Source organism: Marmota monax, unplaced genomic scaffold, assembly GCF_021218885.2.
Source record: "Marmota monax isolate L192 unplaced genomic scaffold, Marmota_monax_Labrador192_F-V1.1 WCK01_AAM20220418_F8-fsc00204, whole genome shotgun sequence".
Lineage (NCBI taxonomy): Eukaryota > Metazoa > Chordata > Mammalia > Rodentia > Sciuridae > Marmota > Marmota monax.
In genome coordinates this window covers 3,098,452-3,114,364 of record NW_026695247.1, presented here as the reverse complement: position 1 = coordinate 3,114,364, position 15,913 = coordinate 3,098,452, and the positions used below count along the sequence as shown (strand labels likewise).

General features: G+C 42.8%; 1 long non-coding RNA gene across 5 annotated transcripts; it reads right to left on the bottom strand.

The window, feature by feature from the left end:
- Nucleotides 1-1,083: 1,083 nt before the first annotated feature.
- Nucleotides 1,084-15,664, bottom strand: LOC124076384 (uncharacterized). 5 transcript variants are annotated; one of them, XR_006846340.2, is made up of 3 exons: nucleotides 14,340-15,506; nucleotides 3,508-3,706; nucleotides 1,084-1,423 (listed from the first exon to the last, which is right to left on the bottom strand). It is a non-coding gene; the product is annotated as an uncharacterized LOC124076384 (long non-coding RNA). The 5 variants fall into 5 exon arrangements; XR_006846336.2 differs by lacking the exon at nucleotides 1,084-1,423 and having other exon boundaries at nucleotides 1,691-3,706; nucleotides 14,340-14,480; nucleotides 14,798-15,518; XR_006846335.2 differs by lacking the exon at nucleotides 1,084-1,423 and having other exon boundaries at nucleotides 1,691-3,706; nucleotides 14,340-14,480; nucleotides 15,121-15,517.
- Nucleotides 15,665-15,913: the final 249 nt, after the last annotated feature.

Genomic DNA, 15,913 nt, shown 5'->3' with positions numbered 1-15,913 from the left:
GGTGTCCGTTTTTTGGGGTCTTCTAGGTATAGAATCATATCATCAGCAAATAGTGCTAGTTTAAGTTCTTCTTTTCCTATAGTTATTCCTTTAATTTCTTTTGTCTGTCTAATTGCTCTGGCCAGTGTTTCAAGAACTATGTTGAACAGAAGTGATGAGAGAGGGCATCCCTGTCTTGTTCCAGATTTTAGAGGGAATGCCTTCAGTTTTTCTCCATTTAGAAATGATGCTGGCCTGAGGCTTAGCGTAGATAATGTTAACAGTTCCCAATATCAATAGGACATCATCTATGAGCAAGTTTTCATTATTAATACATTTATAGTTAGACTCTATTTCTACAGATGTTGGCTTCAATCATTATTTAAAATATAGTCATTGGTTTCATAAAAGGCCATTTCTGGTGGCATATGGAAAACCGAGGGTCAGGCATAGGACATTATATTAAGGGGGAAAGGAGTGACAGTACGGGGTTAATCTAACTTAGCAACTTTGGAGAACTCTAACGAATAGACAGGGGTAATTTACAGAAGAATGTACACAAACTCCTATCTGTATTTAGAAAATCACCCTACATATAAATAGTAAAAGTTAGGAGGCTGAAAGTGGGATAGGGGGAGGAAGAAAAAAATAACAGGGAAAGAAAGAAAAAAAAGTGAGTGGGAGAAAGAAAATAAGAAGAAGAAAAAGGGGGGGAAGGGGGGCATATGCAATTCCTCTATATTATATTATTCTGGTGATTAAGTTGTTAAAGTCCTATTTCATGCAAAGTTCTTGGTTTCACAAATGTTGAGGTTGTGAGGACCAGAGGTTGAAGAGTAAAGGAGATTGGATGAGAAGAGCAAAAAAATAAAAGAAAGAAAGAAAAGTCTCAGAACTCTGTTTTCTTTTCTTGCAGTAGGTGGAGTTGTCTAGTCCTGGCTTGAGTCTCTGCGTTCAGGATGGTGGAGGTAGCCAGTGTGAGAGGGCTTGAGCTTCTACCTGGAGCCTCCTTACTCTTAGTCTCTGAGTTGGAAACCAAGTGCCTGTACAGTTGCTGTTACATATTGATAGTTACGCACCGCCCCCCCCCCCCAAAAAAAAAAGCTTGTGGGAAAAATTTTGAGTTATCACAGCTGGGGTTGGGGAGTTGGAAACCAGGTACCTGATCAGCCACAGAACCACGCTGGTAGCCACGCTCACCGATAGATGGGGAGTAAGGTTTTCCAAGATGGATTCCGTCTGTTTCCCGCATAGGGTATTTGGTGAGGTGGGGGATACTGGGGTGACCTTGTGCTTTGTCCAGAGCTAGGTCTGGTGACCCGCAAGCAAAGCCTCTGTGTTCTGCACCAAGCACCACGCAGCTCCACCTTCCACCTGTGCCGAGCGCCGTGCCTTCCATCTCACTTTATACTTCTTGTATATGCTTTTTTCAGAGAGTAATATTCTGAAAATACAAAATTATTATAACTTGTAGTTAATAACCATTTTCATTTCTTAAGAAATTTTTTGCTATGTGTCAGAAGAATAATATATTGAAATAAATTTTGAATTCATTTTTTTGGCCAAATTCTTATTATAGAAACAAGATTTGCTCTATTGAGAAATAATGTCCAACCAATTAATGACTATGATATTTTGTTATTAGAAACCTAAAAATTATTATGATACATTCATTGGAAGACTAAGAATTGAAAAGGAGTAAATACAAGACTAAGTTGTACATTATTTATTATGCTACAAATGTCTTAATATCATGAACTTTTAAAGCATAAAGATGAAGATGGACAAATATGCATATAATACTTCTATACACACTAATAATGCCTGCTAATGAAAATGAAGCCATTTAGAAAAGACCTGTCTTTTCATTATGCTAACTATACTGATATATGCAAATGCTTAATTTGTAAACACATTTTCCTGGTATTGTGCATTTAATTTTTATTACATAATGGTAAAAATGCATAACTAATTATTCTTTAATGGTGATTAAAATAAGAGAACATATCACAAATAAGAAATATTAAAGAAATCTTTAACAGGGTTTGTTCTATAGACAGTGTGTTTGTTTCATTGATATTTTGAATTTAAGCTTGGTAACACTGAAATGGAGCAAGATATCAAACAAGAATATAGACATTATAAATTAACTGATACTATTTTATCCCATGAAAACACTTTCTAGTTTTCATAAACATGTAGTCTATCAATTAAAAAAATTGAATGACTGCTTACAAAATTCCAATTTGTAGATAGTTTAAGCAAATATACATTATTTTAAGTGTGTAATTTTTTATATACTGTGGAAAATTGAAAATTTTCTAACTCCTTCATTCAAACTCAGGGACTAACAGTTTCAAGGACAATGCCCAATTTCAAGTTTGAAAATTTGAAAATCTTGTCTTCCTTGTAGTTATCAAAAATGGTTTATATTTACAGTCAGTTTATATTTACAGAAACAATGCTAATTAATATATTTCAAATGGGTAGTTTTCAACTACAATTAACTGCATTAAATATATTAACAAATAACAGAATTATCAAAGATTAGTAACCCATAAAATCTTGAACAACTGTGAGTCCTGCTCCATGAGTCAGAAAAAAAAAATAGTTCTATTCTTTAATACCCCTTTAAATTTGTTCCATGCCATAAAAATCCTTCAATGACTAGGTTTTTAGATGCTCAGACTCTATAGGATTCTGCAGACAAGTCCAGGCAACAGTAGGCATTTATTCATTTTCTACAGTCTACAGATTCCTAAACGCATGACATTCATTATCATTACATGTATAAATAAAAAGACATATGTATGGTATATATCATTCCTTATCTAAAAAATAAAAATCTGCAATATTCCAAAATCAAAACATTGGAGACCCATTGTGATGCTACAAGTAGAAAATTACACATCTGACCTCCAAGTATGGTCACAGTCAGAATACAGGTGCACTAAATATATTGCATATAATACTAACTTCAGGATATGTGTAAAGGTGTGTGTAAAGTACTCATGCATTTCTTGTTTAGAATTGAGTTTCATTCCCAAGGTAACTTATGTAATTGAAAACATTTCAAAATCTGAGAATTTGAAACCCTTCTCCCAAACATTTCAGCATAGACATTGAATCTATTCAATCATTCAATCTAAGTGCATGGGGTGTAGGTGGATGGGTTTGTGTATGTGTTCCATGAAATCCAGTATTTAATTACTCCCACTGGAAAATTTACTCAGATATATAATCTGCCATAACCCTAATAAAATTTCTAGTTGATCAAATGAAACATTTCTTCCTTTTTGTTTGTTTCCTCTAGAAATTGCTGCTAAAATTATTACAGATTACAAAGGAAAACATTTATATTTTAAATGCTAAAACTAAACAATAAAGTTTTGCTATAATAATAAATGTCTTACTAAGTGGTATAAATAACAAGGATCTACTGGCAAATTATAGATGGGTAACTGCAAAATTTTGGAGCACATATTTAAAGAAATAAATGCCAACGATCATGTGATGCTTCAGTACTACCCAGTCGGAGAGCTGCAAAATGTTCTTTTAAGGTTCCTGTGGTGATTTTGAGCCTCTGTTGCATCATGAGGGGGAGGTTTGGGCTGGATCCACTCATTGTTCTTCTTACTTGGGAAGATCTTCTTCCTCAGTACAAAGTCATACTTGACTCAAGGATTCAGGGAATAAAAGATATTTGCGTCATGGGGAATCTTCAGCTCTGGGGAGAGAGGAGAATACAGGTATTAGGTGGCTTTCAACAGATGCACCACAGGACACTCCCAACATCTGAGAGCCTCTGTCAGGAAAGGCATGATCCACAGACCTGCGAGTTCACCAATTCAGCTCCAATACCTACAAAGATGTCCTCAATAGTTCTTCCTGAGGAAAAAATGACTTCAACAGACATAATATCTGTTGCTTTGGCAGAACATTTCAGTTCCTCTTGTATCTGCCATAGGACACTGCAAGGGTTTGCATCCAGAATCTCCTGCAAAAGGCTCAAATGTTGAGTGACTGGTCCCCAATTCAGCAATGATCATAGGTCAGTTTTGGGGGAAGCATTCGATGGTGAGTGCTCTGATGTTATCATGAAATACTCATTCAAGATGAATACAATACTGGGAGGTGGTATGAACTGCAGCTAGTTTGGGCATGGTTGAAGAAAGACCTGCACAGAAGAGGGCCTTTGGTAGGTGTATATTTTCCCAGTTGGCTCCCCTTAATCTTCATTCTCCTAGTAGTATTCCTCATCCTCCTATCTTTCTTTCCCTCCCTCTATCACCCTCATTCTCTCTCTCCTAATCTATGCCCTGATTGGCAAGAAGCTGAGTAACTTTCCACTGCCATACACTTATGTCATTATAGACAGATTCAGTGCATAATCAAATGGAGAGCAATGAGACCCAGAGCCAAAATCCATGATTTCTTTTCTAAGTTATTTTCCTCAAGTATTGTCACAGTGAGAAAAGGCTAACCAATACACATACCACATTTTAGCCATGCTCCTGCCATTGGTGGTGCCTGCCTCCATGTGGTCCAGGCTTCCTAGAATGGATGCCATATCACAAATGCTACCCTACTGAGAACAATGGTTCCAAAGACCAGGGGAGTAACTGCTTTACTTCAGCATTTTGCTATGGCCCAGGGATGCCACAACCCCAGTGGGTTTCAGACACTCAGCTAGTCCTTCCTCTGAACACCTGTTTCCTGCAGCCTTCCTCTGGCCTACAGCCTGTTCTCAGTCAATGCTGGGCTGGATGTGTGTATCTCTGCTATGATTTCCTTAGCCTACCAAGGCTTCAGCCTTCCTCTTCTGTAAGACTCTACTAACCTAACAAACTTGGTAGATTAATATATGAGATAATTTACCCTAGAATTCCTAGGGGTGGAGTGTTTCAGTGCAGACAGGTTGGGATCATGGCTGCTATGGATGTTTTACTCTCAAAAAAGAAAACAGCAATGGTATTATTTATAGATCAGCTTTGTGGTATACATGCTTAGAAATCCCTCAGATTACTTTAGTTAGGGATAATGATCTCACTATTCTGATCACTTATTGGGAAGCAGACTCTGGCACAGAGGACTTGGGAATTTGTCCAAAGATAGACTATTCGGGCTGTTGCCCAGCCTGTACTTTTTAAAAATTTATTCCTGGTTTTGCTTGCTGGAACACTGACAATACTCCACACAGGCTGTGGTTTTAATGTCATACACAATGCTTTAAATATTGTGCTTCAGGCCAGAAAAGTATCAATTTCATCCTTAGTCCCTGTGTTCCCATCTTCCTCTAAAACCATTCCTATCAGTGGGCTATGGAGCCATCCTGACCCTGAGAGGAAGCTTTCCTCCTTACTCCTCACTGATACCAGCATGGAACGCCTGTTCAGGTCCAGGGAAAAACACATGGTGGGGGTCGCATTAGCCACTGGGGAAGATAATAGAACCTGTAAACCGTTTTTCCAGCCTCAGTGCAGGTTTTCCTGTGCACAACGCCCACCACACCCTGTTTGAGTGTTCTTCTAGGTCAGATACTACTATTTTGAACTACAATTTGTCCTGAGTCCACTTCCAGACCATTGCTCCCTGCCATGAGTAAGACCACTTACTCATGGTCTTCTGAATTCTCCTCCTTTAGCAAGTGTTGGTCCAGAGTCCTGCATATGATTACAGAAGCCCTATCATGGCAGGTCCTGGATCAACATAGGATACAGGCCTTCAGGAAATGGGCCTACCCGAAGGACAGTGGCTACCTGAAGGACAGTGGTCAGGTCATTTGAGTCACCTCAGCTCTAAATAAAAGGATACCATGTCATCACTCTAGTGCCTGAGGGTGGTCTCCTGGTAATCTCGTGGGGTCTTCTGATGGGCTACGAGCCCAATTCTCATACAACACTGTGCTTGTAGCTTCCATTGCCTTGTTTGTGTAGAGTCACATTCCACTCAGAATAAAAGGACCACACAGCCTATGTACAGACACACTCTTCTCCCACCAAGATGGAAGGAATAGACCCTGTCCTCCTATATATCCCTAGTCTACTCTGAGATGCAGGCTGCATTTGTGTGTAGCCCAGGCAGAAGCCCTAGAGGCTTTGATCCTGATTCCCAGGACAAAAACAGACTCAAGGACAAGATCGTGTGTGTGAGTGCTCAATGATAGCCATGAGAGCAACTGGCCTCCTGAGGCTCAGTGCTGACTGGGGTGTATTGGAGCACCTCATTCAGCAAGGGTGATCATTAAAAATGGGATCCTAGAGGTTTAGTTTACACCATATCCATATAAATTCTGCAGAGACCCTCCCAGTTCCTTATTCAAGGGACACAAAGAACCTCATACCAATGTCCTCCATGTGCACCTGCATTCTCCATCCAATACAGTAGATGGGCCTAGGTCCTTTCCTATTCTCATCTCCCACCAATACCTGCCCCTGGACTTCTGGCCTGCCTGCTACCACCAAACATAGACTCCCCCAGACATGGGGGTAGACATACTGGTGCTCTCCCTCCTCTCAGGTCTATCCCTTAACACTGACCTCTCTCTTCCTTGTTTCCATCTATGCTTCCTGACCATTCAGGAGCTCCAATTCTAAAGAGCATGGATAGTCCATGGCATTTGATATGTGTTTGCTCCCTGCCCTGGGTTAAGCATAAGGAGACCTCCCTTCTACTGGTCTTATCAGGACACTCTTACAGTTTTTTCTGCTTTGCTCTTCTAAGCTAATATGAACCAAGAATCTGTCTCCCAAATGCTTGTTTTAGAGGGCCTTGAGGATCTGCTAGTAGTGACTCCTAGGACACTAGGCTTCATGAAGCATTTATTGTCCATAAACCTGTGTCCTCCTTTTGGAGAAAAGGTTCTCCTCCAGGCTGTGGTGATGCTGTCTGTAATTGCAGAGGATACTTCAAGAACTGTGGGGGATGGCAACATCAGCAAACCCAGAAACTGTAAGCCACCCCAGCCTGTCAGTTTGCTCTATAGGGCTTCTAGAACATATAGGAATCTGCGGTTTCTTGCCTCCTTTTGTGGATGTACAGTAGTACCAGAAAAAAAGAGCCAATAAGACCAGTGTTTACCCTCCTTCCTTGATCTTGGCCCACTTGCTGGTGGATCACTTTCCCAGGATGAAGTAATGGTTGACTGGAGAGTTTATGGCACATACGATGTTTCCATTGTCAGGGATCCCATTCTGGGGAGGGAGTGGCAGAAAGGTGGTAGTTGACATTCAAGTAGTACACCACAGGACACACTCAACATCTGAGAGCCTCTGCCATGTCAGGCCATCCACAGACCGTAGAGCCCTCCAATCCAGCTATAGTACTATCAAAGACTTCCTCCGCGCACAAGAACTAAACCAAACTAACACCTTTCAAAGAAAACGCCCCTTGAACACCAGAATGACTCAGTTCAGGTTGGACCTGCCAAAGAACTACTGCTAGTGTTTGTGTCAGAATTTGCCCCCAGTGGCCCATGTGCTGAACCTTTCTTCACAATGCAGGAATACTGAAACATGTGCTTTCAGGAAATTGTTTGATGGTGAGTACCTTGACCTAATCAGTGGATTAATCCATTTATAGATGAATACACTCCTAGAAGGTGATAAAAATTGGAAGTATGTTGGGCATGGATGGAGGATGACCTGAGCAGGAGTATGCCCTCAGGAACAGAAATGTTTTCATGTCTTCCTCTTCCTCCTCATCATTATCCCTCTGATTTGTATTCTTATTCCAGTTATAATTAAACCTACTCTTGTGCTTTTTGTATTCCTCTCTCTTGTTTGCCTCCTTTCCCTCCTCATCCCCCTCTTTTTTCACATCAGTGTGATTCCATTTGTAGCCCATTTTTTCCCTTCTTAGTCAGAGATCATCTTTATCAGTGACCATGGTGCATGCTGCTGCTTGAAGGAGGCTTTCTTCTTTGACCATTATAGATGTCAGCTTTGCAATGAGTGACTGATGCAGGGGAGGACACATGTTAGGGAGGTCCAGCAGCCCCTGGGACAGCACAGAGCACCTGCATATTTTAGGCCCACTTCAGTGCAGTTTCCTTTGTGCACAAGACCCACCACACACTCTGGCTGTTTTTTCTAGGCCAAGGCACTCTTTCTTTCTTTTTTTGGGATGCAAATTGTCTGGAGCCTGCTGGTTGATCATTTCTCCCCACCATCTCGTTGTCCCACTTATTCTGATGCTCTGAGATGATTTATGGGAGCTCAAATTTTCCAAATATTCCTTTTTAAGCAGTGTTGGTCCAAATCCTGCATATCAGCAGGAACCCTATCCTGGAAGGTCACCTGGATCAGCATGAAAAACAGGTCATCAGGGTATGTGGCCTGGAGGTTATGCCCAGACAACAGTGGTCAGAGACATTCAGGAGACACCTCAGCTGTGAACACAAAGGCACCTCTTGTTATCCTGCCACCTAAGGCTGGGCTCCCTGTAATCATATTGGTTCTTCCCATGGGCTACTACCCCAATCCTCATACAATAGTCTGCCTGTAATTGCCATTGACCTGTCTGGAGGCACTTTTCACTCAAGGTAAAAGGACTCAAGAGTCTGTGCACAGATACCTCCTACGCCCACTGAGATCAGAGTAATAGACCAGTGACCCACTATATGCCAGTTCTACTCTAGGATGCAGGCTGATTCTTTACTTGGCACAGGCAGAAATGTTGCAGGCTTTGGTCCTTACAGCCAGGGCAAAAAACAAACTGAGGAACAAGACCATGCAGATGAGAGACTAGAGGCTCAGTGGTGGCTGGGGTGTAATGGGATACCTGAACCAGCAGGGGGAGAACTGAACATGTCTCCTCTGCATCTGGACACCTGAAATATTAGGGTGTATACTCCACATCCATATAAATTCTACAAAGAGACTTTCTCAGCTACCCATTCAAGGGATATGCAGACTCACACTCCTGGCTTCCTGAATGGCTCGTAGGTGTCTGTGGCCCATACAGTGCAGACTGCACCCTAGATATTTCTCTGACCTCATCTGTCTCCAGCATGTGCTCTTACGCTTGTGGCTGGCAAACCCCACAGCATGCAGGCCCACTCACAGCTGGAGCTGGGCATACGGGTGCTCTCCCTCCTCTCAGGTCAAGTCCTAAACACAGACCTCTCCCTTCTTTATTCCCTCCTAACCTTCCAGAAGCTCCAATTCAAGATGGCAGGACTAGTCCATGGTGTTGGATATGTTTTCTGCCTTTTCCAGTGTGGTCACCTGTGAGAAACCCCTGCTGTCAGGCTCACCAGGATTATCTCGTATTCCGTCATAATCTGCTCTTCTAGGTTGATGTAAACCATGCAGCTATCTCCCAGCTGCTTGTTGTAGATGGGCAGTGAGGTACTGCTAGTGGAGATACCTGCAATACTGGACACTGTTGTTTTTGGTGGCCATGGGAAAAGGCCTGGACAATTCTGAAGAGGTGTTGCTCAAAGATGCAGTGGAGCTGGACGTCATTGCTGAGGACTCTGAATTCGACTTCAAGAACTGTGGAGATGGCAACATCAGCAGAATCCCCAAAACTTCAGGTTCACAGCACTCTCTATGGGGCTTCTGGAAACTATACCCAGACTTTGAGTTATCTTGGCTCTTTGGATTAGCCAAGGATGCAATCAGAGACAACATTGTCCCCTCAGTCTACCACCAAATAGGAAACCTTACTTTTGCACAGGGCCTGCTTCTAAGCTCCTTTATCCCTCAAAATACTGCCTCTACTCTGGTTGCCTTGCCTGCCTCTGCCTGCTTCTTCCTCTATGTTGTACAAATGCACACCTGCCTCACTGACATACAGAGCACGATCATTTTACTGCCCATGATGCTGTTCTAACTTCCCACTCTGCCCTGTTCAGAGCTCATAGACATATCTTTTCCTTTTGGAACTCATCACCACCCAGAAGTCAGCATCACTCACTGCAGTGGTGAAATGGAGTTGAGACAGGAACATGGGCTCTACAGCAGGAAACAGCAGGTCTAGGCAGCAGATACCAGAAGGAAGTTCAACCACCAAGCCCAGGCATGCAAAGACATTTCATCCATTAGCAGGAAGCTCTCTGCCCTCAGGTCTGGAGGGAATGTTAACACATTCCCTTTCTCAGCCCTTTCTCTGTGGCACAAGTTAAGGCTGGCAAGGCTCTACTGACAGAACTGGTAATGGGATGGACTTCAGCTCTAGAGTTGGGGACAGAGCTAAATTCAGCAGTGGAGCAAGAGCTGCCTGGAACTCCAAAGCTGACACTAAAGCCAGCTCTAGAACTGCCTCTTGCTTCCAAACACATACTGGGTTGAACACAAGCTCTGGATCTGATGCTGGTGCTGCCACTTGACTGGGCACCAGAGCACCTCCTGGAGAAGGCTGTAGCTCTGCAGGTGCTTTAAGAGCTTGTTCTGGAACTGAGGCTGCAGCTAGAGGAGAAATGATTCCAACATGACTGCCTTGCCCTGAGCTTTGCTAGAACAGTCAATACTCTATCTGCCCAGAAGTTTTTAGCCCCAAAGCCCACACAGGATCTCTTCTCAGACCGACAACATTGCCTGAGTGGTAAAAGGCTTATCATTATTCCCAGTGCAACATTAGACTTATAGACTCCATCCAGTGGGACCAAAACATGACCTTTTTCATTTACACTTGTGTACCCTCCTTACCCTTGTATACCCACCCCAGTCCTCCTCTTCCTGCTGCACTTCGCATCCTCAAGCTGGGCCTGCAGGTAGTGGGCACAGTGCTCCAGGTTCAAGCCACTCATGTGTAGCTGCACAAAAGGCAACAGCAGCTGGAGACTTATGGAAATCCTCTAGGTCCATCTGGGTGCCCAGGCTGAAAGGCATGGCACTGTGGGCAGGCAGAAGCCTGGCCTCTGTTTCCCATAGCTCCTGTTTAATTTCCTGTCTCCACAATACAGTCCACCCCAGCCAAGTCCCACTGGCTGTACAGGCTGTGACAGGGCAGGTCTCTAGACAAAGAACCAGCATCAGTCCCAGATCCATGGTGTGTCCAGCTCTCCCTTCCTGCAGGGAAGCCTTACACTCTTCTTTCTGTTTGATACATGTTCTCCAATCTCGAATGCAACCTATGGGAGAATAGTCCTCCTGTTCATCCAGGAGGTCCAAGAAGAAGGATATAAATTTAACACCCATAAACCAATTGAATTCTTACACACCAATGATTAATTGGCTGACAGAAAAAGTAGGAAATCTATGCCATTCACAACAGCCTCAAAAAAATGAAATACTTGGGAGTCTAACAAATAAGGTGAAAGACCTCTATAATTAAAACTACAGAAAACTAAAGAAAGAAATTAAAGAGGACCTTAGAAGATGAAAAGATCTCCCATGTTCTTGGATAGGCATAATCAATATTGTCAAAATGGCCAAACTACCAAAAGTGTTATACAGATTTAATGCAATTCCTACAAAGATTCCAATTATGTTCTTCATAGAAATAGAAAAGGTAGCCATTACTTTCATTTTGGAAAAAAGGAGTCCCAGAATAGCTAAAGCAATCCTTTGTGAGAAAAGTGAAGCAGGAGGCATCACAATACCAGATCTTAAATTATACCACAGAGCTATCGTAACAAAAATGACATGGTATTGGCACAAAAAAAAACACACATTAAGACCAATGGAACAAAATTAAACACACAGACAAACACACATAAATACAGTTATCTCATACTAGACAAAGGCACCATAAGCAAACACTGGAGAACAGATAGCCTCTTCAACAAGTGATGCTGGGAAAACTGGAAATCCATATGCAGCAGAATGAAGGTGAGAGCCCTGAACAAAACTCAACTTAAAGTGGATCAAGGACTTAGGTATTAGACCAGACACTGTGCCTACTAGAAGAAAACATAGGCCCAATGCTCCTAGGAGCCTAGGAACCAACTTCCTCAGCAGGACTCCTAAAGCACAAGAAGTAAAATCAAGAATCAATAAGTTGGATGGTATCAAACTAAAAAGCTTCTGCACACCAAAGGAAACAATCAAGAACATGGAGCCACCTGCACCTCAGACAGAGCACTAATCTCCAGGATATATAAAGAACTCAAAAATCTTAACACACACACAAAAATAAAAATAAATGGGCAAAGGAACTGAGCAGACACTCTGCAGAAGAAGAAATAAATATTCAACACTCTAGCAATTAGAGAAATAACAATGAAAATGATACTGAGATTCCATCTCACTCCAGTCAGAATATCCACTATCAAGAATACAAGTAACAATAAATATTGGAAAGGATATGGGGAAAAAGGTTTACTGATCCATTGCTGGTGGACCACAAATTGGTGCAATCACTATGGAAAGTAGTATGGAGATTCTCCAGAAAACTTGGAATTGAATCACCATTTGACCCAATTATCTCACTCCTTAGTGTATATCCAAAGGACTTAAACATATTACAGCCACATCAGTGTTTATAACAGCTCAATTCACAGTAGCTAAGTTATGGAACCAACCTAGGTACCCTTCAACAGATGAATGGATAAAGAAAGTGTGGTATATATAAACAATGGAATACTAATCAGCCATACAGAAGAATAAAATTATGGCCTTTGCCAAAAAATGGATGAAACTGGAGACTATCATGCTGAGCAAAATAAGCCAATCCCAAAAACCAAAGACAGAATGCTCTTTGTGATATTTGGATGCTAACACACAATAAGGTGGGGTGGGGGAGATGTAAGAAAAGAAGTTCATTGGATTAAACAGAGGGGAATGAAGAGAAGGAAGGGTGAATGGGTATACGAAAGATAGTAGAAGGAATTAGACATAATTTTCCTATGTTCAAATGTGAATACATGACCAGTGTACCTCCACATCATGTTCAACCATAAGAATTGGATCCAACTTAGAATAAGTTATATTCCATGTACGTGTAACATGTCAAAATACATTCTACTATCATGTATATCTAAAAAGAACAAATATTTTTTTAAAAATAAACTCAAATAGGCTGTTGATTGCCTCCTTCATCTCCTAGTCTGTACATCCTACTCAGGCAATGGTTAATTAAATGCAACTCTCCCCAGGAAGAGATCATCTCCTCCCAGTTGCATCATGGGTAATGACAAGGATGAACAGTTTGGCAGTTTCTTCAACAGTCAAACATATACCCACCGTAGAATCCAGCAAATCTTACCCTTAGCTATTTATCCTACAGAATTCAGAACTTATCTTCACACAAAAACTTGTACATGAATGCTTAGCCGGATCTCTTCATAATCATCCCAAACTAGAAACAAACCCAAAAGTCTTACTATTGTTGAATGAACCAATTGTGATAATCCATACAATAAATACTAACTACTCAGCAATAAGAAAAAAAAATTACTGGTAAAGGCAACAGTTTGGATGGATCTTAAAGGCATTATGTCAAGGAAAAAATCCAGTCTCAAATTGATATTTGGATACTAATACACAATAAGGCAGGGTGAGGGAGGTGTAAGAGAAGAAGTCTGTGTCCATTTATATGAGGTTCCCAAGAGTTCCAAACTATAGTGATGAAGAAGAGATCATGCATGCTAAGATTAGGCATGGGACAGGTGTGTGGCTATAGCAGAGTAGTAATGGAGGAATTTGAGGGCTAACAGAACTTTTTCTGTAACCATATTGTGGTGCTGGTTTCATGAGTCTCAATGTATATTGAAACCCAAAGAACTATAAGCCAAAAGGAATGTCCATTTTACTGTAGGACAATTGAAAAAAAAAGGGAGGACTAAACTTTTGATATTAATTATATAAAAGACCAAGAAAGACTGAAAAAATGTTCCAAATAAAGAAACCTGAAGAGACATGACATAAAAACAATACCCAGATACCACACTGGAAGAGAAAAATGACAGAACATCCTTTTTATTAATAGAAAAAACACATCTCTGATGTTTCAGTTCTAACATTTCTCAAAACCTGGAAAGAAATCACTAGTGCCCTTCAGTTCTGGTCCTTTGGTATTTTTCTACATGAATTACTTAATAGATTCAATTAAGTGTCCACGGGTTTCTTGCTAAATGAAGGGCAACTTACAGGTAGAGATAAGATAGGAGAAATTTCACTTTCCATCTTAGGCTTTGAATACAGTCTGCCAAAACATTTATCCACTCTTCTTTTATAGTACTTTCTGTTATAAAAATATTAAAAAATTTTGGTGGCTTTTAGGAGTTAATTTTCTAAATAATTGAGATTTTTTTCCTAGTTCTATAGGGAAGGTGTACAATGTGCAGCTTTATAAGCATCTTCTTAGTCTCACTGTTAAGAGATCATTTTTTTTCAAAGTGTAAAACTGTTCTTTCCCAGTTATTTACACTATTACATGAAACAGCAAATCCCAATGCTAACTGACTCACTTACCAAAATGAATTAGACTCACTGATCGTCAGTGGACCTGGACTCCTCCGTGGTGGTCTTGGTCCTTCCTTTTGCCTCTTAGCAATTTGTTCTCAGCCTGCCTTCTACTGTAGTGGCAAATTCTGACAGCAGCAATCCGAGCTTCTGTGTTTGTTTAATCACATCAAATGAAAGAAATGTTATCTTTAACTAAACAGAAGTCCCCAACCTCACTGACTGTACACCTTATGGCATCTGTTACCTTTGAACCAACTGCAGCCAAACACTAGGGGGTGCTACTGTAGAAGAGGAAGAGTGGATGAGAGAGGGCACCCTAATGTCTCCAGTAGTCATTCTCTTAAGTTGACATTTTCTTTACCTAATAGAATCGGCTACTATCTATTTGATCCATACCATGTGCTGCTCTTTGCATCCTTTGGCCACTTCAAACTACAGGGAACTCAGTTATCTTTGCAGGTTACCTTAGTTATGGGATTGTATGGGGAACACTAATGGAAGGTCAGGGTGACAGCAAACTCCTCAGCACTTCAGCAGGAAGGCTGCTTGGGGAACTGGGGGGCCCATCAGGGCACAGCAGCAGCTCCGGGGACTCCAAGGCCAACCCCATGGGGAGCCTGGGAAGCGAGGGTCCTTGGCTTTCTTTTGGTGTCGTTTCTCTTAGGTGCTTAGTCCCAACACCCTGGGAGAGTCTGTTTTCTACCACATCCCTGTCTGCACGGGGGCCACCACTGGGCAGTGCTACCCAGGAGCCGTGCCTGCTTGAAGGAAGAGCCCACTTCCCGACCTGAGGCTGGGGGTGAGCTCACAACGTAAGGCCAAGAAAGTCCTTGCCGCAGCTGGCTGTCCAGGAGGCCCTCGGAGGCGGTCCCCTCACAGCAAGGGGACCTGGCAGGCCCTTCCCAGGGCCCCTGTCCGCCTGTACAGTAGTCTCATCACCCTGATGGGCTGCTTCATATGGGAAACCGGGCATGGCGGGGGTGGGGGGCGTCCACAGGTCCCACGGCCATGATGTGGCAGCCGCAGGCCTCCCACCTACGGAGACTGTGTCCAGGTGAGGAAGTCAGAACCTGTCCCACGCGAGGTCACCCACTGGGCTGACAGCCCGGCTGGAGGGGCGAGCCCAGGGAACGGCCCCCAGCAGGCAGAGGCGGAAGCGGAAGCGCGACGAGTAGCGGCGGCGGAGGCGTGTGGGGCGGGGCCTATCCGATGGCGCGAACTTTGACCCACAGTGGCGCCTGGGTCCCAGGTGGACGAGCCCGGAAGTTGTGCCCTGGAGGTGGGCTGCGGGTCCGACTTGAAGGTCGTCGCAGAAAGTGACCTGACCAGGAGCGGCGCCAACCCTGTAGCGCCACGACTGGGATCGAGGGTGGGACCCGGCAGCACTCTGCTGCGGGTCCCCGTCCCGAGCCCTGGGCGGCCGCCTTCCCAGACTCCGTCCGGGGGCTACCTACTCCCTGAGAGCCCGCTTTGTGCGAGTCCCCACAGCGGCCACCCGCCCCTTTCCTCACAATTCCAGCATAATACTCGCTACCCCGAGTTACTGCAGACCCACAGGTTAAGGGCTTGCTCCCAAAGCC